The 22,224-nt window shown below is 43.6% G+C and overlaps 1 protein-coding gene across 2 annotated transcripts in view; it reads right to left on the reverse strand.

The window, feature by feature from the left end:
* MCC (MCC regulator of WNT signaling pathway) overlaps nucleotides 1-22,224 on the reverse strand; it is a 550,138-nt gene that overhangs the window by 311,279 nt on the left and 216,635 nt on the right. The window lies entirely within an intron of this gene.

The following is a 22,224-nucleotide window of genomic DNA, read 5'->3' on the forward strand; positions in this document are numbered from 1 at the left end:
CTAGTGGTATGACTGTATTTGTTCTGGTAGTGATTTTTAAATATCACCCATCATCTCTATGAATACTGTGGATTTTCTTTCTTTTTAATCTCAGAAGAGACTTTAAGGTTGATATGCTCTCTTTTTATCCTTCCTTTTCCCTGACAGACCTACATTAAAAATAAAGAAGAAACTTAATTTCCTTTTTCTATTTAAAACCCGGCTCTACCACACTCATTTTAGCATAACTCTTAGAAAAATCTTTTAATGACAAAATATCATTCTTTCTTTCTTGATAATTTCTAATTACCAGGATACACTTGCCTACATTAGGATACATTCTTTTTTTCCAACAGCTAACCTAGAAATGGGAATAAGCTTATTAGAATTCTAGCAACACCAGTAACAAAATATAATTAGCTTCTTGGAATTTATGAGCCTATTCTTTCAACAAAACACAGTAATTATTCTTTTAAAAAGAATAGATAATACATGGATTGCAAAGAAACACTTCAGTGAATGAATTATGGGACATTACTCTCCTATCATATCTGAGTAGGCTCCTTTTACTTTGTTGTCCTATATTCATTTGAATTTCCAATCTCCAGCTAATAAAACCACTGACTATCAAGTGCGTAGGCAGTACAGAATCACAAAAATGTAATAATGTTGATAAGGTAGCTGCCGATTCGATTCTCAGGGCTGCCAGCAAAAGGGACTGTAGAATGAGGCAAGGAATAGTTTAAAGAAGTTACTATTATTGTTTCACCAATGTGAAAACATTAATGAGATCAGGAGAGAGAACTATTAGTCCCATGACAGTAGAAATGAAAATAAAAGAACCTCTTACTCTTAACCAACATATTTATTAGAACAGTACCTGAGGGGCTGAGAGCGACAGTGGACAAATTTTTGGAGTGGAAAGAGAAAAGAAGTATTTCCTTCAATGCAGGGAATTGACGTGTTGCCAATTACTGAATCAATGCACAGTTCCTAACAAACAGTAGGAATGCCATGAATGTGCGTCCTCTTCCCCTCTGGCAAAGTTCCATTATCAGCTACAGCACATGATGTGAGGGGATCAGAGGTTTCTGACTTGCTCAGGGTTTTCTTAAAGCCACCTGCAGGGAAAAAGCTGTCGATGAGCAATGAGATCTTAGGATGTTTATATAAAGCTGAGAGTTGAGGATTCTGTGCACCATTTTGAGTCTGGCCTTCGGAAAGCATGGCCTTTCTCAACTGGATCTTCTTTGATTTTCCCATTCGGTATTAAGTATGACAGAGGGACAGCAGAAGAGTCCTGGGCACTCCCAGTCATGGGAGGTGCTAACAAGCTCATAGGGGAGGAAAACGTTAAGTGCGAGAAATTGGAGGAGGCACATTTTAAAGCACCTAACGTGTGCAATGCAGAGACTAAATGCAATAGGATTTTTAGAAAAGAGGGGTGAGGGTAGGCATGTGGTGGAGTCAAGCAGAGTTAGCAGGACTAAGTAAGGGCATTTTCATGATTAAATTGGATTAGGTAAAGAAATGCAAATAGCACTATGCAAATAGCCATGGTAATAAAGATCAGGGCTCCCCACATCCCTAATAATAAGCTGGATGATGAAAGAAAGCCTGAGTAATATCAAGGGCAGATAGGTTAATAAGCGCTTCCTCCATGAAATGGGCTCTGCTGCCTGTTTACTTTCTTCATCCTCCCAGTTCTGCTGATCCAGTGATAGCCTTAAATTCCACTCCTAACTATGGGCTGCTCTCTGTACCAGTAACATGCAGAGGAAGAGAGGGTTTCATCTCTGCACAGAGAAATGCCAGGTTCTCCAACACATACAAACTGCCAACATTGTACACCCACCAGCCATAGGAAGACGGGCGGGAGAAGGTCACTGAAGGTCACACAGAATTTACTTCAGTCATGCTATGGAACAACATGGACTTCCTACGATAGCCTCCATGCTTGTTACAATGTGTAGCATAATTAGAGCACAGCATAAATCAGATTCTGGCCATTAGAAACTTATCAGTTCCTTCCTCTACTTAGCTAAGAATGTTGTAATTCTTAGCAAACCAACTTCCTCCTAGGAAAGGGGGAAACCAGTAGAGAAGCATCTGTACTAGGCTGGGATCATTTAATTTGGACTAATGATACTTGGAAAGCTGATGACACGGAGACCAGCCAAGCACACTGAAAGTTATTCGCAATCATTCCATCAGTCATGTTTCTACTACAATCCTTTGATGAGACAAATACTGAGCTATTGGAATCTCCAAGTACAAAGGCTTTCATCATCCAAGCTTCCAAAATCAGCTCTATTTTCATAGTACTCATTTATGAATGAATGTTACACCTTATGCTTAAGAAAATGTTTGCATTCAGTGACATTTCTGGGTAGGAAACCCGGCACTGACGCCTCTCCCTCCCCCTGCCTATGTTCCCAGCTTGACTTTCAGCACGCCAGAAGCAGGGAGAGGGATAGGAGGAAAGGCCAGCTTGCAGATGGATTCACTAACGCGGCCTGCAGCCTTCACTTCCTAAAATCAGCCAAGACCTAAGACCATCCTAGCAACCAAAGCCTTAGGCCAGTAGGTCATCCAGGGTGGGCCACTGGATTAATGAGCTCCTTATAAGAAACAAAATTAAAACAAAAAACTTCAAACCACCCTGAAGCTACAATCCGGCCCTTGTCCATTTTGCTAAATTAGTTACTCTCCTCCCAAGAGCTAAACTGATTACACAGCATAGTTTGCCAAGCCAGTGGGTTAAATGTTGCTCTAGAATAGCATTTTAGTCATATTCACTTTACACAAAAATCAAATAAAGCCTTTAACTGCAGACTTGTACTTAGCAAGAAAGTTCAACTTAGGGATTTCCAGGTAATAATTCTGTTGTTATTTATAGGAAGTCACCATTAAAAGAGAAGTACTAGCAACTCATAATGGTAATACTTTGGCCAGAAAATAAAATTCAGCAGCCCCTAGGATTAAAAAGGACTCCCCTGGGCCAAAGTTTTAAGCTTCCTACAATTAGATTTGTTCACAGGAGGTTTTGTGACAACAGACTAACATTAGATCATGCAGAGACGGGTAAATCTCAATGGATATATAACAAGGGGGTAATACATTATTTGATGTTCCAGTGAAATATCATTCTTGAAAACATCATTTTAAAATTGGTCTCACTAGGTTGTTAGAAGTAAAAAGGGCAGGCTAACTCACCTCCCCCACCCCACGCCCCCGTAGATCAGAATGTCAAGGCCCCAGTGGCCACAGTCATCGAGGGGAACCTGTATAAAACTGTGCAGCAGCCCAAACTGGTTCTGGAAATAATGCCCCCTTCCCGGTCTCTCTGCGCCCCTTCCGCGGGGCCATCCGACAGGGCACTCTGTCACCATTCTCGAGGAATGCTTAAGCAGCAAGGGGCAGAGACTAGTAAAGCAGGCCTGGGAAGAACAACAGATGCTCCCAATTTATTATAGCCTGTGTATTTGGTTTTTTAAACTGACCTTTTTAGTCTTCGGATTATTTTACAAAGACTGCCCCAGAGCCTCATAGTTGTTTTTCCTTAATATCAGACACCAACGCTGCACAATACACAGCTCAGTTTCTCTATCTGTACCCATTCTCTCTCCCCCCGCCGTCTGCCGAGAGAGAAGGAAACACAGAGTTAGACAGATATATTGCTTATATGAACAAAGATGGAAAACCTAAATATTTATTCAATCATAACTGTATTTTATGGTATATAATATAAATTATTCAAGTTATTAAAATTTAAGTTTTTAAAAAGAAAATCTATATCACCCTGGCCAGTTAGCTCAATTGGTTAGTTTCGTCCTGAAGTGCAGAGGTTGGCTGTTCGATCCCCGGTCAGGGCACATACAAGAACAGATCAATGCTCCTTTGTCTCTGTCTCTACCCCCTTACTCTCTTGCTAGAATCATTTTTTTTTTAATTAAAAAATATATATCAAGGAAAATTTGATAAAAAGAGCTAATACTATAAAACTCAAGTATACTTTTAAAGAACTATCAAAAAATAAAACAATAAAAAATAAAGTGAAATATTAGCTGACAGTATAAATTATAAGATGGGGGCTGACCTATGTATTTTCCAAATTTTGTATGTACATGCATTACTTTCATGATCACACTTAATATTGCTTACTCCCTTCCCTGCCATTTCTTTAGGGAGAAATCAAAGGTGAAAATGCTTGTGTGATGTGATGAAACGATCAGATTTTTCTTAAATTTAAAGAACCATGACTTAAAAAGCATAACCTGTTTCAGTGAAATGACAGATTCTGAACCACAAACCCGAGTATCTATTATGTACACATAAAATGCTAGTAGGCAGAGACTGAGGCCCTTTGACCTGCGCTGAGTACACAGAGTAGCATTCGGTTGCTTCACGCTGCTTCTTATTTATATAGTTCATGAGGTAGAGGGTCTACTGTGAAGAGGCTGGATGAGGACCTACTGTGGAGAGGCTGGATAGAGGACCTACTGTGGAGAGGCTGGATGAGGGCCTACTGTGAAGAGGCTGGATGAGGACCTACTGTGGAGAGGCTGGATAGAGGACCTACTGTGGAGAGGCTGGATGAGGACCTACTGTGGAGAGGCTGGATGAGGACCTACTGTGGAGAGGCTGGATAGAGGACCTACTGTGGAGAGGCTGGATAGAGGACCTACTGTGGAGAGGCTGGATGAGGGCCTACTGTGAAGAGGCTGGATGAGGACCTACTGTGGAGAGGCTGGATAGAGGACCTACTGTGGAGAGGCTGGATGAGGGCCTACTGTGGATAGGCTGGATGAGGACCTACTGTGGAGAGGCTGGATGAAGGCCTACTGTGGAGAGGCTGGATAGAGGACCTACTGTGGAGAGGCTGGATGAACGCCTACTGTGGAGAGGCTGGATAGAAGACCTACTATGGAGAGGCTGGATGAACGCCTACTGTGGAGAGGCTGGATAGAGGACCTACTGTGGAGAGGCTGGATGAGGGCCTACTGTGAAGAGGCTGGATGAGGACCTACTGTGGAGAGGCTGGATAGAGGACCTACTGTGGAGAGGCTGGATGAGGACCTACTGTGGAGAGGCTGGATGAGGACCTACTGTGGAGAGGCTGGATGAGGACCTACTGTGGAGAGGCTGGATAGAGGACCTACTGTGGAGAGGCTGGATGAGGGCCTACTGTGAAGAGGCTGGATGAGGACCTACTGTGGAGAGGCTGGATAGAGGACCTACTGTGGAGAGGCTGGATGAGGACCTACTGTGGAGAGGCTGGATGGGGACCTACTGTGGAGAGGCTTGATAGAGGACCTACTGAGGAGAGGCTGGATAGAAGACCTACTATGGAGAGGCTGGATGAAGACCTACTATGGAGAGGCTGGATGAAGGCCTACTGTGGAGAGGCTGGATAGAGGGCCTACTGTGGAGAGGCTGGATGAGGACCTACTGTGGATAGGCTGGATAGAGGACCTACTGTGGATAGGCTGGATGAGGACCTACTGTGGATAGGCTGGATAGAGGACCTACTGTGGAGAGGCTGGATAGAGGGCCTACTGTGGAGCGGCTGGATGAAGGCCTACTGTGGAGAGGCTGGATAGAAGACCTACTATGGAGAGGCTGGATGAAGACCTACTATGGAGAGGCTGGATGAAGGCCTACTGTGGAGAGGCTGGATAGAGGACCTACTGTGGAGAGGCTGGATGAGGACCTACTGTGGAGAGGCTGGATGGGGACCTACTGTGGAGAGGCTTGATAGAGGACCTACTGTGGAGAGGCTGGATAGAAGACTTACTGTGGAGAGGCTGGATGAAGACCTACTATGGAGAGGCTGGATGAAGGCCTACTGTGGAGAGGCTGGATAGAGGACCTACTGTGGAGAGGCTGGATGAGGACCTACTGTGGAGAGGCTGGATGAGGGCCTACTGTGGAGAGGCTGGATGAGGACCTACTGTGGAGAGGCTGGATAGAGAACACCGTCAGCCGTCAGCTAATCTGCACTGAGAGTGAACAGCCGTGAGGATAAGCAGTCCCAAATCCTGGCCTCTTTCTGAGCCTTATTATCTTGCAAACAATCGCACATTTCCATTGAGATGACCAACAGACATCTCCAATTCAGCATGCCCAAACCCAGACTCATCACCCGCCAAAACTGGATTTTACAAGAAACCTAAGCTCACCTTTCCACACAATCCTCTGAGAAACCTGGTCATCATCCCCAGTGCCTCTCTTTCCTTTCCACCTATCACTACCCAACCACCCAGGTCCTAACAGATACCACTTCTAGAGGCCACATCTATATGGTCCAAGAAGACTATAGGCCTTGTGCAAATATCAGGGTCTTCTGGATTCAGACAGTTTAAACTTGGCCCTGTCACCTACTAAATGTGTGACCTTAGACAAAACCCTTAATCTGCCTGAGTTTCCTTTCCCTCACTATCCAATGCTTTTAAAGATAGGACCTGTTGGTCCTATGGAACTGCTACAGGTTTAAATTAAGGCCATTCACTCACAAGGCATGTTGTATAAACAGTGGTGAACAGCAGCCACTCGGGTAGGACACACCATGTCTGAAGCTAGTACAGTGTAGTAAGTGCTGTAACTCACAAATGGCCAATGCCATCGGAGCACAGGGGAGAGATGGGATCTAGACCAGAGTGGAAATGTCAGAAAACATTTTCACGGGGAACTGACACTTAAACTAAGTCCTATGAGATGAGCAGGAGGCAGATAAGCCAAGTTTGAGAGTAGAGATAGTAGACCAGCAGAGGAAGAGCAAATGTGTGATCCATAATGGTCAAGAGACCAACATGTACCTTGAAGGTAATGAACAATTGAGCTGCCTGGAGACTAGCATGTCAGGGTGACGTGGCCAAAGGTACAGCTGGTGAGGTCAACGGGGACTCAGGCTTTGGGTACCCAGAAATGACGGGTTTTAAGCAGAGAGATAACCAAGAATGCGTGCAGAGTGCTTACACTTTTGAGTGCCGCTCTGGAGCACTCTAACCGCCTTCATTTTTACCACTCTATAGTCTGGTTTATGCTGTCTAGGAATTGGTAGTCTATGTATTTTTTCTTAAGCTGGCTGCTTCCTAATAATTTTTAATATGTTAGCGTATTCTTTAAAAAGCAATTTAAATTTTTTCTTCAATTCACTTGGTAAATTCAAGGCGGGAATATAAAGGGAAAAGCCCATCAGTCTCCACCTGAACTCCTTGACAGTCAGAAGAGCAATCAATAAGGTTACTTTCTTCTCTAAGTCATCAACCTGAAAACTCTCCACATAACTAAGCACTGACTTCTCAGTTCCAACTGCCGTGCTAAGTAGTATTTATAAGACACCACTCATCAGCCTCGTCGTTTTGTGGCATAACGTGTGACCATCTTCCCATCCGGCCCATGTAAGCGCCCCTGGTTCAGGACAGTGGAGTCCCCCAAAGCATCGCAGGCTGATCGCTTTGCTGGAAACTTAAATCCTACCACCGAGCAACACTGCAAGTCATGTTTTGAATGAAATCCACCCAGTAACCCCAGGCCTCATTTCAATCCCTTATTAGCTCCATCCCGTAACCTATGAACACTGATATTCATAAAAACCTAAATTAGTGAAGTGAATTAAAATCCTTATCATTCCCACCAAATTAAGAATCATTCACTGAGAAAAGCAATTAACATATTTCTGCCCCTTGCAGATGATTACTAAAGCTTAACTGCAGGGATTTCCCTACCTCTGTGACAAAGGATATCTTTTCGCATGTAGGGCACATTATACATAAAATTATTATCCACATCCTTAATCCTTAATTCCACATATTCATTATTCCTCATTTGGAAAGCAACCCTGATAAGGCTAGAGGCACTAGGTTACATTCTCACGAGTTCTTATAATTTCACTGCAGATTCGTCAGAGCGTCAATGCACAACAGTAATTTCTAACAGGATGCTTGAGGATATCAGAACTGCTATTGTGCATCAATAAACAACCCGAGTTTTGTTGTACCGAAAGCAGCATGTTTTAAAAGGTATAGCTTTAGTCTTTGATATGCCTGAAGAGAAGGAAGGCTTATAAGACAAAAAACAGAAGTGATTTTGTATGATATTGCTTCACTTGAAATACTTCAACAAAACATTAGCATTCTCATCCTTTTTATTTATAATTTCTAATACAATAACACAATCTAATCCCAGATCCTGGAGCTACTCCCACCATCCCTGAAGCAGCACCTGCTTCTAAATGGCCTCTGCTCTGATTACCTCTTTTCCTAAGAGAGTCAATACCCAGAGCCAGCCAGTCTTAGGTGCTTCTGTGAGATTCTCTGCCCCTGGGGACCCAGTGTTTGCCTTCAGAAGGCCATAGTGGGGAGGTAGAGCCAGGATCCAACTTCAGGGAGAGGCAATCTGGGACTCCCCTACTAGTTGGTATAAAAGCAATTGCCCTTTGTTTTATTTTTTCTTCTTAGTCTTATTTTCTTTTTATTTCCTTTTATCATTCTTAATGGACACGTCTCCTGTCAACCACATTGTGAGAATGTACTCTGAGAAGGAAGCATTTTTCTGGCCAGACAACCCCCCACCAGCTAAGTGTCTGAGACAGAGAAATACATAGACTGATCACATTGTAGAGCACTAAGGGGTCGGTCAGAGGAATGAGTAGTGTTGCCAGACCACAGGAGGCATTTGGCACTGTACTAACAAGAAAGGCCTTCTGGAGAAGGTGGCATGTTGTGGGGTCCAAGATGACCTGGTGTCACTGTGCAAAGGAATATCATTGCAGGAAGGACCAACAAAGTTTGTTGTGTTTTGTTTTTGAGGGGTTTTTTTGAGAGGACAGGAGGGAGGAGGAGAGAGAAGAATATTAACTACAAGGCATTTTCACACAAGACCTGTGCTTCTCCTTTTACCTGTTGAATATTCAAATTAGTCTGAGTTGGCGAAAGAGATCTGTGAGGCAACATGTTAGAGGTAGTAGTTTAAGCCGCGGGAATGGGTAACATCACTGTGGGAACGTCCACGGAGATGAGCCGGAAGTTCAAGGGTCCAAAACTTCACAACCAACAAGTAAGATGCTAGAGCCTCAGGTGCACGGCTCCTGTCCGCTTCCTTTCCCTTGCCCTCACGCACACACTGCTCAGCGAGAGACCACACTAACAGCTCCAGAACAGGAGAGGGGATGCCACCACCTCCTCCTTCCTATCATTAGACAAAACCTCAACAAGGTTCCAGAGGCTTTTTAAAAACCACTTTCAAATGAAAAGGTGAGCTGTAAACAGAAACAGAGACCAGCTGTCGCTGCTGTGGGGCACCTCTCAAGCCGTCGCAAACCCACTACCGAACCCACCTACCGAGGCCTCTCTCGCCTTCGGCGGGCATGTCCCTCCACTCTTCCATCTGTCACTGTCATTCCCAAGCACAGCTCCCACTGGCATTGCTGCAACCTTCTTCCAGTTAACAGATCACAACTGGGAAGTGAATGCACAAAGTGGTGCATCTCTAAGAAAACCTTATGCCCCTGAGAGAAACAGTTCCTCAGTTCAAGAACATGGTCTTTTCTCTGCAAGGCATCTTTATCCTGGCACGGGCAGGGCCTGCTGTGCCCTCCCTCTCTCGGGTTTTGCCATCCTAAGATCAGTTTCTGGACACAAGAAGATCTGAAGATACCATAACCAGGACAAAATTCATAAAAATAAACAAAATTAATAAAAATTTAAATGCAAATTAGTATTGCCACTTGTTAGTTCATGAACATTCTGGCTTTGCGAAGCTCAAAAAGGAAATACCCAACTTTCTTTTCTAAGACTTATAATATTTGGAAGACGCTTTTCCCAGGTAATGAACTTTTGGCATTAAGGTCCAGAGAGCAAAACGTCAGCAGGCTGTGAGGATCACAGGGTTCCTGATATTGTCTCCATGACATATGTGTCTCCACTTAGGAACTTGCTTTAAATTATTTCAGTGCTCACTTACAACTGCAGCTTCTAATGTTCCATTTATAAGGTGCGTTCTCTTCTAATTGGTGCGTTCACCGTAGCAAAGTAAGTGCTGCAGTAGCGAAACAACAACTATTATTGTTGTTGTTATCACAGCAGCAAGAGCTAACCAATGGTATCTACCAGGCACTTTGATAAGCACCACACAGGTGAGTCACCAGCCTTCTCAACATTTGTCTAGGGTGGATATTCTTATTAGCATCATTTTCTAACATGGAATGTGCAGCCCGGAATAGCAACTTTCCACAGATCACCTAACTAGGAGAGATCAGAGCCCACAACTGTACCACACATAGGTTTACAGATAGAGAAACTGAGGTGATGAATCAAGGGTCTTGGCCTGGTGGGGAATTAGTAAAGAAGGTGGTCAAAAAAACAGGGACCTTTCCTAGTCATTCAACATATTATTCTGACCCCAATATGTCACCCTTGCTAGCTGGGGACAGTTTAATGCCAAATAAAAAAGATGCCCATCTTTGACACTGCAGAATTAAAGGGTCTGGAGGCAGCTTTATCAGCATCACTTTCTTCAGCAGTAATTACATGTGTGTCCAGACAGCATTTTCATAAGCAGCTCAGAAGCCCAAAATGAGAAACGGTCTTGGAAGTCACTCTATCAATCATTCCAGAAGGCACTATATACATATCAGGGCATCCTGAAAAAGGAGGATCCAAACTTTGAGCTTAAATCCACCCATTCTAAGTTGGAAAGAAAAACTCCTTTTATCCTGGGGTGCAACTCACCTGTTTTCCACGAGGCATTACTAATGCCCTATTACTAATCAGCCCCAGCACAGCAGCCCCGGGCAGTCTCATCCCCACAGTAGTTTTACACGATGCTTACCTCTCATCCCAACACTTAATCAGAAGTGGTCCCAATCAAGCATGAAAATAAATTAGATTTTGGTTTAACTGGGATTAGATTCACAGTCCCAAGAAATAAAGTGACAGTTATCTAATAAGCCAGCCTCAGACTTTCTGGCTACTCTCCACAGGCTCTTCTTGCTAAAGCCCTCTCCTAAAATTCTTCTTTAAATATTGGGAAATCACAGCATGTTGGTAAAGAAAGGACAACTCTTCAAGAGCCAGGAACATAGCTCTTATAGCTGGCACCTCTCTACCACTGCCGAGACTGCGTGTCTGCTCCCAAAGAGGGCTGCCTGGGAACCACGCTCTTACCCCAGGGTGCATCAGAGTGACTTCCTCCAGGACACCGTGGGGAAAGAAGCTTCCTGAGCTTGGGCAGAGCCCGTTTTCCATGAAGAAGCAGTTCATTTTCATGCTGTTTTACATTCACTGTCACTTCATCTAGAAATACCAAGGAGTGAGTGCTGTGTAAACCCTCCAACCATGGAGAAAATCAGACATGGACAAAGGAGAAGAGGGGTGGGGAACTGACATCTAGAAGGTATGAAGGAAGTACTTTTACAATGCAACAACAAAACATTCCCAAACAACCCAATTAAAGAACGGGCTAAGGACTTGAATGGGCATTTCTCCACAGAAAACGGCCAAGAGCACATGAAAAGATGCTCACGTCAGTAACCAACAGGGAAATACAAAGAAGAAACAACAATGAGATGCCACCTCACACCTATATCTGGATGACTATTATTTACAAACAAAAGAAATAGAAAACAAATATATGGCCCTGGCTAGATATCTCAGTTGGTTAGAGCATTGTTCTGATACACCAAGGTTGCAGGTTCGAACCATGGTCAGAGCACATACATAAATCAACCAATTAATGCGTAAGTAAGTGGAACAACAAGTCAATATTTCTCTCTTTAAAATCAATAAATTAAAAAAACTAAAACTAAAAACAAGTATCAGCAAGAATAAGGAGAAATTAGAACCTTTTGCACAGCTGGTAGGAATAATATAAAATGGTGTAGTTACTACAGAAAACTGTGTAAACTGTTATAGAGAAGCAATTCCTCAAAAATTAAATATAGAATTATCATCTGCTCTAGTAGTTCCACTTCTGAGTATATACCCAAAAGAAGTGAAAGCAGGGATTCACACAGATATTTGCATACCCATGTTCACAGCAGCATTATTCACAACATACAAAAGGTGGAGGCAACCGAAGTGTTCATCCACTGATGGACGGACAAACAGAATGTGATATAGGCATACAATGGAATATTATTCAGTCCTAAAAAGGAAAAAAATTCTGATATATACAACATCGATGAACCCTGAAGACATTACACTAAAGGAAATAAACCAGTTACAAAAGGACAAGTATTGTATGATTCCACTTATATGAGGTATATAGATCATATTCATAGAGAGCAGAACGGTGGTTGCCAGGGTCAGGGGATGGGAAGGGGGAATGGAAAGTTACTGTTGAATGGGCACAGTTTCCATTGGGGAAGATGAAAAAGTGTTGTAGATGGATGGTAACGAAGGTTGCACCACAGTGTGAATATATTTAATGCCACAGACCTGTATACTTAAAAATGGTTCGCTCCCCTAATACACAGCTGCTGGCAAACCAGCCAGTGAGCCCGTCTCATCATACCAACACAGAAGAACGCAACCCTGCCCTTTCAGATGCTTCTACCTGCAAGGCCCAAAAAACCCACTGAGAGCAGACAGCTACAACACACCCGAAAATCACAGTTACTCCTAAAAACAAGTTATTCTAATTAATAGCATGATGGTTGGTAATGTCGTTATGTAGACAAGATTTCCTGAAGAATGAGACTTTCTCCTTTAAAAATATTACAGAACATTAGGAAACACGTTTTTCTTTTCTTGACAGAGACAGGGACAGAGAGAAACAGACAGACAGAAAGAGACGAGAAGCATCTAGTTGTTCATTGATTGCATTCTCACATGTGCCTTGACCTTGATTGAGGGGCTACAGTACAGTGAGTGACCTCTTGCTCAAGCCAGTGACCTTGGGCTTCAAGCCAGCAACCTTTGGGCTCAAGCCAGTGACCTCAGGGTCCTCCACAATCTAGTCCGACGCTCTATCCACTGTGCCACCGCCTGGTCAGGCAAAAACATATTTTAGGCCCTGGCCGGTTGGCTCAGTGGTAGAGTGTCGGCCTGGCATGTGGAAGTCCCGGGTTCGATTCCCGGCCAGGGTACACAGGAGAAGCACCCATCTGCTTCTCTGCCCTTCCCCTCTCCTTTCTCTCTGTCTCTCTCTTCCCCTCCCACAGCCCAGCCGAGGCTCCATTGGAGCAAAGATGGCCCGGGTGCTAGGGATGGCTCCATGGCCTCTGCCTCAGGCACTAGAATGGCTCTGGTTGCAACCGAGCAGCGCCTCGGATGGGCAGAGCATCGCCCCCTGGTGGGCGTGCCGGGTGGATCCCAGTAGGGCGCATTCGGGAGTCTGTCTGACTGCCTCCCAGTTTCCAGCTTCAGAAAAATACAAAAAAAACCCCAAAACATATTTTAAACCAAATCCTGTGATATAGAAACAGAGGAAATTGAGGAAGAAGGGAAGAAACATCCCTGAGAATTAAAAAAAAAAAAAAAATCCAAATTCTAAGTTCCCCCCTCTGCCACTAGCCAGCATTATTTAGGCCTCAGTTTCTCATCAGTCATGCAAATGGTATGAATAAGACAAACCTCAAGTCAAAGATAAACTTAATGGCACCCCCAATGGAAGCATCCCTTTGTCCAATCTCACGCTGACCAGGCAACTTTCTGTTCATCAGCTGACTGCCAAAAAACGTCTCAACGAGAAAAAAAAAAAGTGGCCACATTTCAGGATCCTTGATACCATTATTTGTTATAAATCAATCAGCAGATGATAAAGTTAATAAAAATACAGTGTTGAAGGAAATTGGTCCAAGTGAGAAAGGAGAGCCTAGTCTTCCTGCTTCAGACCTCCCTGTGAGTATCCATGCCACTCTGTTCTAAATCATGTCTTTAAAGGGGAAAACAAACTCAAAATACGCTGGAAAAGCCCCCAAATAATTACAGTTTATTTTTATGGAATATAACAATTATTTCTTATAGGAGAAAATGACACAATTTGAAAGTTTGGGAATATGCATAGACTTTAAGGGAGTGAGTGGAGCAAAAAGGGAAGCATTTTGTAACTGTCACTCTAAACTTTTCTGAAAATACTTTCTTTAACAAGCATTTGGGACAAAACCTTCCTGGCTTTTACTTGCTAGTTCCTCCTCCTCTTGACATCTCTCATACTCTGCCCCACAATAAAAAAAAAATTTAAAAAAAATCAGGTATATGTTCAAAACCCTCCAGAGAACCCCTGGCTGTGATACCTAGCCAGATGTTCTCTGACCTCATCCCTTTCCAGACTCCTTGCTCACTCTCCCAGCCACATCACCTCCTTGCTTAAACATATCAAGCACACGCTGGCTTCTGCACCTTGGCCCTATCCTTTCCTCTGCCTGAAATGATCATCCCCTTACACTGCATGGCTCTAACCCTCACTTCATTCGGATCTTAAGTCAAAAATCCTGCAGGGAGGTCTCCCCTGATCACTGTCGTAGAATCCCTCCCTCCTTCATTCCTTGTGGGGTTTTTTTCTTTCTAGCATAGACCACTGGACACACATCTCATCTGTCTCCTTAGGCTGTAAGATCCATTAGAACAGGGACTACGCCAGTTTTGTGTCTGTACCCCCAGTCCTAGGAACAGCACCTACCTGGCATATAAAAGGAACACAGTCAGTATTTGCTAAAAAAAATAAACAAAAGGGCAATAGAGAGTTACAGTAATAGTCACCAACTAAGTCCCTTCAGTGTGCTTTTTAGCCAAAATATAAAAGTGGTCAGTCTATCTGTCACACTAACAGGGCAACTGGGCTTTGGTCCAAACAAGTAACTCTGAAGTTTGTTGATGCCCCACTATGTCACCTATTGACTAGGTGCTGGCAGTACAGTGATGGGTTTTACTCTGTCCCTGCCTTCAAAGACCTCAGTCTCCCAGGCAGGCTAGGGATCGTTACAGAAGTTCTGGACACAGATGAAAAGAACAACAACTAACTTGGGAGGCTAGGAGGAGCCCCGGCAGAACACAGAAGTATGCCTATACATGTGCCACATATTCAATGGACAAGTCCGTGCCACCCCCAGGAAACAGGGACAAGCAACTCCTCCCACTCCTGCCGTGCAACCAGCCAGAGGACTCCACTGCTTTCCTAATTGCCGGGCAATCTTTTTCCATGTTGGCATTCTCCCCTTGACAACGGCTCCAACATTTCTCACAATCAAGCTGAAGTCCTCAGCTGACATGACTGCACACACAGGTTTCATGAAACTTTCTGTTCTCAGGTAATCAAACACTACAGCCTTGGGCTTAAGATTCATTTCCATCTCTGGCCCCATATGTTCGGTCATACGTTCCAGGCGCTGATCAAATCTCATGACTCAAAATATCTGCCTCAAAATATCTTACCAACCAAAGCTTCAAGTAACTTTAGCCACACAATTTTCCCAGCCCAAAAGGCTTTGGTTTCTCATTTGCAGAGTTAACATACCTAAACCTATAGTTTTTTTGTATGGTAGTAGAATCAATAGCTGCTAAGTCTGGATTTTCCTCCTGAAATTTCTCAAGGATTAATTCCTTTGATGGATATGAGAAATATCTTGAAAGATTTGCATGTATAAATTTGCTTTACAATCTCAGTCACTCCTTATAATACTGCAAACCTTCCAAAAGGTATCCTTTCCCCTCTGTGTACTAATTTTGGCTGTTTCTGTTCAGCAAGAGAAAAAACATTTGTTAGAAAAAAAGGATAGCTCTATGCTCCTAGTAAATATTTACTCTATAAATTGAACTGTTTACCTGTGTAACCCATCTCATCCTGTTTCCTTTAAGAGTGAGAGATAGCACTGCTAGGAATCTGGGTGTGGTCAGGTAGGGGGACCAGAAGTTCAAGAAAATAACTGCATATAATTTTTCTCTGCTATGACATCCCCTTGCTGATATTCTATTATCTATCAATTTTCTGAGTCTTTTCTGGCTTGTCTGAGTCTGTTATGTTGCCAACACAAACCCCTTTCCGAGATTCTAGAGATTACTTAACAATGTAATCTTGGTTTTGTGAACTTTGATTTCTTTGATCAGAAACTAAATTTGTAATCTTTGCTCATGAACTTCTTAACTGTACTGCAAAGGCAGGCTGGTCTTACCTTCCAGTTGGTCTGACCTCGGAAGAAGCCCTCCATGTGACTTGCATTTAGGAAACTGGCTTCAGGCAGCTATTAAGACAGGACCCTTGAGTTTACCATCATGTTCCGTACTCTAAACAGGTGCCCCCACTCCAAGCTTTGGCACCCCATATCTGGTCTACACAGTCCTGTAAGTACTTCCTTAACATGAAAAGAGTCTTGGAAATAATTTTAAAGCTTCCCAATGGGCAAAGCACTTCCTCAGAATCAAGGCTTTCTCTTTGCTTTTGGGTCTGTGGCCATCTTTTCCTAATCAGCTGCTGGTCTTTGACTAACCTCCTCTTCTCACACCCCATTTCTCCTTTTCCTTGTCCCTTTGACTAGCCCCTGGTTCCAGCCACACTGAATCCTCTTCCCCTTGCCAGCTGGGTTTTTTTGTTTGGGTTTTTTTTTTTTTGTATTTTTCTGAAGCTGGAAACGGGGAGAGACAGTCAGACAGACTCCCGCATGCACCCGACCGGGATCCACCCGGCACGCCCACCAGGGGCGACGCTCTGCCCACCAGGGGGCGATGCTCTGCCCTTCGGGGTGTTGCTCTGCTGCGACCAGAGCCACTCTAGTGCCTGGGGCAGAGGCCAAGGAGCCATCCCCAACGCCCGGGCCATCTTTGCTCCAATGGAGCCTTGGCTGCAGGAGGGGAAGAGAGAGACAGAGAGGAAGGAGGGGGTGGGGGTGGAGAAGCAAATGGGCGCTTCTCCTATGTGCCCTGGCCGGGAATCGAACCCGGGTCCCCCTGCACACCAGGCCGACACTCTACCGCTGAGCCAACCAGCCAGGGCCTTGCCAGCTGGGTTTGATGCATGGTCTCACTGTCATGTTCTCATGCTTCCTCAGGACCTGGCCTTCAGCTGCTGCCTTGACATTGAGCCCCGGCTGCCAATTCCATTGGGTTCCATGGCTCTCTACAACCAACCCCAACACTCTGAGACTCACAGTGACTGAGTCAACTGTAGTAGGAGCCTAGAGCCCTAACTGCAGGGGTGGAAGAACCCTAATTCTGGCAACACAGGAAGCCTTAATTCTCCTTCTGACCTCTTAAATATCATAGCACTAATCCTTCAGAACCCTCTGAGTGCACACACTGTGGGACAGAGGTCTGTGTGCTCCATCTCCCTTGCAGTGAATAGGGAGTGGGGGGGAAAGTTTTCTTGGGTGAGGATCACCCATTTCATTTTTATTAAAAACATTTATCTAGGCATTGAATAGAGGTTACAATACAAGTCAAGTCAAACAGGCTTATTAAGTAGATTACTCTCTCCTAGGGACATGTGATCAAAAGCTGAGAGCAGAAGCAGAAAGGAATGAAAGGAAACCCGCACTAGTGGTGGACCTGGGCTCAACTCCCAACTCCACCATTTAGTCTATATATCATCCTGGTAAGTTTTTTCACATCTGTATGCCTCAATTTCTGCACCTGTAACATGGGCATAAGAGAATGTATCTCACCGGGTTTTTATATTTTTATTTTGACAATGAAGCATGTTAACACCTAGGAAATGCTTAGAAAGTGTTAGCTATCACAAACCACTCAATTAATAGCTAAAAGACAAAGCAACAAAAACTATTGTCAAGCACTGGGAATTAAGAGACCAGTGTTTTAGAGAAGATTGTCATTTTGTGGCCTCTGGAGTAGATTTAAAATGGTTGCAAATTCTTTGTCACATTCTCCTTGGAGTGGTAAGACCTATTTTCTTCATCCTTTGACCTGGGCTCACACACTGCTACTCTGACCAATAGAGCACTTAGAATCGACCTGGTGCCACTTTCAATCCTACATTTTAAAAGAACTGGCAGCTTCCACTCCCTTGTTCCTGGAACCCGGCTGCCACCCAGAAAAGCAACCCCAACAGCCACGTGGGCAGGCCCGCGAACAAGAGCGCGAGGTGCTCTCCCAGGCCGCGGCCGACTAGGATTTGCCAGCCGTGTGACTAAGCCAGTTTGGAAGTGGATCTTCCAGCTTCAGTCACAGACACAGGTCTTTCCCCTTGAGATCTGCCCAAACTGCAGAGTCTAAGCAAATAAGATTGTCATTTTAAGTCTCTAAATTTTGGGGCAGTTTGTCACATAGCCAAAAAGCCTCTTAAATCGGTTCTTTAAATTCCATATTTATAAAAATGGAAATGAAGAAGCAAGGTGCTCATTCATCAAACATTTCAAGAACACCTACTATGTGGCAGACTGACAGGTCTTGACAGTGCTCTTACAGTCTGTGGCTAAGACAGACATTAAATAGCTCATTACAATGAAGTGGGATTCTATAGAGATAAGAGGATAAAGAAGTATAAAGGGGTCTGGGAAGACTAGGTGATCTCACAGGCCCTTCCAACTCCGCTATTGTATACTTGACAAAGAAGAGTAAGTACATCTGTGAGATGTCCACTTAGAGATAGTCATATAAGATAATCTATCTAGAGAGTAATTTTCTCCCATATGAATAAATCTACTTCTTAATTAGAGAGAGTATCGGTAGAGATGTGGGATTTCAATAGCTACCCAACAAGTAAATGGTGAAAGCAGGGAGTTGCCTCTATAGCCTACATTCAAGAACCATCTTATGAAAGAGGCTTTGAATAATGTGATAAGCAGAGAAGGAAATACAATTTCCAGGGCAACTAAGCCTTCAAAATAAATCATGACAGGAGAATTTTTACTTGTTCATTGTTTAATGTTTAAAGGCAAAAAATAGCCCCGGCCAGGTGATTCAGTTGGTTGGAGCATCATCCCCGTAGGCCAAGGTTGTGGGTTCAGTCCCTAGTGAGGGCACATTCAAGAATCAACCAATGAATGCATAATAATAAGTGTAACAGTGGATCAATGTCTCTGTCTCTCTCAAAATCAGTAAATAAAATTTAAAAGAGTTAAAAGGCAACAATATAATTGCTTCAAACAAAGTATCTTTGAGTTAAGAAAGCCATATATATGAAAATATTTTTTCATTCCCAGAGGTTTTCATGATTGCCAGGAAAAAACAAACCCTTAAAGATAAATCTTTTATTTTGCTACACAATAGGTAGCTGTCTACCAAACAAATGGATCAGGTGCACAGTTATAGCATAAAGACCGGTCAATTCAAGGCATACTCTGATAATGCTGCACCTTTAGACATCTTCTTCCCCAAGTCTGAATTACTCTGAGAACCAAGAGGTATGATTGTGAAATTAGGGTCAAGTACGTACTGGTCCCACAGGTTTTACCGAGACGAACAGAATTAACTGCTAGCTGAAAACCCATGGAGATGAGGAAGAAGATTTAAGAACCTTTCCTCCACAAGGTTTGGGAGAATTTAATCTAATGCACCTGACAGCATGTCCATTCAGCCTCTTGATTGTGAAGGAGGAAGACTGAAAGCCAACCACTTAATTTTCTAAGTACTTTTATTTTGGCTGATGTTGAAGTCCTTCCTTAACCTCCCATTAGAAAAAGAAAACATCCTTTGAGTGTTTGATAGGGACAGCTAAGAGCCAGGAAAAAAAGAATAGCGAATTCGAGCTTCTGAAATTTTCCTTTTGAATTATCTGTTGTTAATGCTAAGGGCTAGTTTGCTTTGATTCAAGTGTTCAAACTTGACATAAACCATTTGTGGTTATGGATAAGTAAAAATATTTGGAATGTCCCTAGGTAGAGGGCATTTTGTTATCTCCTCTAATCATCTCACAGGATCTTGTAGCTATTGTTTCAACTAAAAAAGACACAGAAGGAACACAGTCATGAATTTCCTGTTTTCCATAGAAAGTTCTCACACATGCAAAACACCTCAAGCCAACACCCGGCTCTGTGCCTCCTCTATCCTTCAAACCCAGTCTCTCCTGCCTCTCATAACCAAGCCTTCCTGGGGCCCGGCAGCCAGAGGTCAGCACCTGAATTGTTGACCAAAGCTTGCTGCTCTCAAAAGCAGGTCCAGCACATTCCAACTACACAAGATTCAAATCACTTCCCCTTGTTCAAGATGTTATGAAGTCATTGTCAACAGTACTGTCAAAGAGTCAATGACTCCTATGGCTGCAGGACCCTTGCAGAAGGGTAAGTTCACAAGTCAATGCCAATGAAAGAGGCCTCTTGTTTATAATAACTGGGATGATGCTGGATCCTTTTAATTTTTCCTGTCCCTGAAAAGCCTGGTGAACATCAGCCTGAATCTGACCCCATGGTGACCTCCAGGCAGCACTGAGGCTCCTGGACAATAAGAGATATGGCACTAAAGGGGCCCCTGAGGAATTTTATTAGCTCCGCTTCCAGGTGAGGAGGAACCAACCATCAAAAGAGGATGACAACTCAGCCCCCCAAGACATTAAAGCAAAACCAGTGTTTAAGAGAAAAATCACAGCAGAAAGAAGAACCTCTTCTTTACACCAAACATGTAAAGTGAGAAATACAAATGAATAGTCTTCAGATCTATGGGTTCATATGAACACCAATCTACAGATATTATAGAACACTGTGACGACTATTGCCCATGATAAATTAAACTGAGATTTAGCGTCTACAAGGTATGATGCCCACCTACTTCCTTGCCCTACAAATTCTCTTTACATATACCATGATTTAAAATATGCACAAAAGCTAAAAATATCTACCCTCACAGTCTGTTGCAACTACTCAATCTGCAGAGAAATTTAGGATTGGGGGGATAGAGGGGAAACTAAATCACTGAGCCTGAGAAGAAGGCTCTAAAGAAGGCAAGAAATGACTGAGAGTCCGAGAAAAAAGAAAGGAAATTTGGTAAACGAGATGGTTGAGCCAGAAACTTATTTCCTTAGGGACAAAACTTGATGTCATGTAATGCGGAAATATTATTGCTCCAGCTAATGCAGATGTCACAAAGCACTCTCAACTCTTTAGAAAACTTGTGGCCAAATGAAAGAGTGAATAAACGAGACACACAAGGCACAGGACAGAGAGTGTTTTATAGATAGTCCATCTAATGTACTCTCTGACCATGCCAATACTATTAAAATCAATCCAGGCGTCCTCTCTCTATTCAGCCTTCTAGCCACCTGGGTCCCAAATAGGTGATTCATTTTTAAACAGAGGTAATTGAACAGCACAGGTCAGCTGAAAGTGTGAAAGCTGCCAGAAAGAAATAAAGGATGTGAGGGCCTGGCCAAACCACTCTGCAAGATGTATGTTTTTAGTTTTTTATTTTTAAATGACCTTTGTAGATAAATCAAAGGCTTCTCCTTAAGTAGTGTTAGTAATGGAGCAGGGTCCCAGGTTCTATTTCAAATCTGAACCTCTCCCCACATTTAAAATTGGCAAAAATCACTTAGGTCTGTGGGCTTTTCTCCCTCACCTCCCGTTTTTAAATAACGCCCTACTCTGAGAATCTCCCATCTTCTACATCACAGGGGAGAGCACCGGGATTAGGAAACGCCTCTACTTCACTTGGCCAACACTTCAAAAAGCTATTCCAAGCCCGATCAGGCACAGCACAGCAGTATGACACTTAGAGCACCAGGCTGGGGCGGAGGGCATTCACTGCTGGATACCAGCCGCACACCGACTCGGGTTTCCCCGTCTACACCCCCCCTCCCTTGCTCAGCACCAGCCCTCTCCCATCGGTGAGGACTCTATACTTTCATTCTTCCTCCACGGTTAGTAATCTGACATCATTTCTATCTGCCTTCAGGCTGTTTTCACACCGGTCTCCTGTTTTCTCCCTTTTTTCTTTCTTCATCCGTACTCAAGCATAGATGACTCTCCTTTTGCTCGCAGAAATGGCTCAGTGATGGTGCGAAGAGGAAACCCCTCAGCCATCACGCCTCCTGCTGCAGACAGCAATCTTAAGACTTTCTCCTCTCTTCTGAGCATCCAGTCCTATAGGTTTCCATCACTACTTTTCAGGTATTCAAAGCCTTGGGGGGCGGGAGGATGTGCCCCAGGCATCCCTAAAGTCATCAAAAAAGTGGCTTTGAGTATCTTATAGTTCAAATATTTGCATACCGTTTGATGTAGCTTTTCATTTCAAAGCAGGTCTCAAACACTCAAGTGGATATGTTACAGTAAGAGGCAGGAATTGCAAATGCACTTGCCTCAAAGACTCAGGAGTCCAGTCCCGGTCAGGAAATAAAGTTCTAAGCGGCTTTGATGTGCTT

Source organism: Saccopteryx bilineata, chromosome 4, assembly GCF_036850765.1.
Source record: "Saccopteryx bilineata isolate mSacBil1 chromosome 4, mSacBil1_pri_phased_curated, whole genome shotgun sequence".
NCBI classification, from domain to species: Eukaryota; Metazoa; Chordata; class Mammalia; order Chiroptera; family Emballonuridae; genus Saccopteryx; species Saccopteryx bilineata.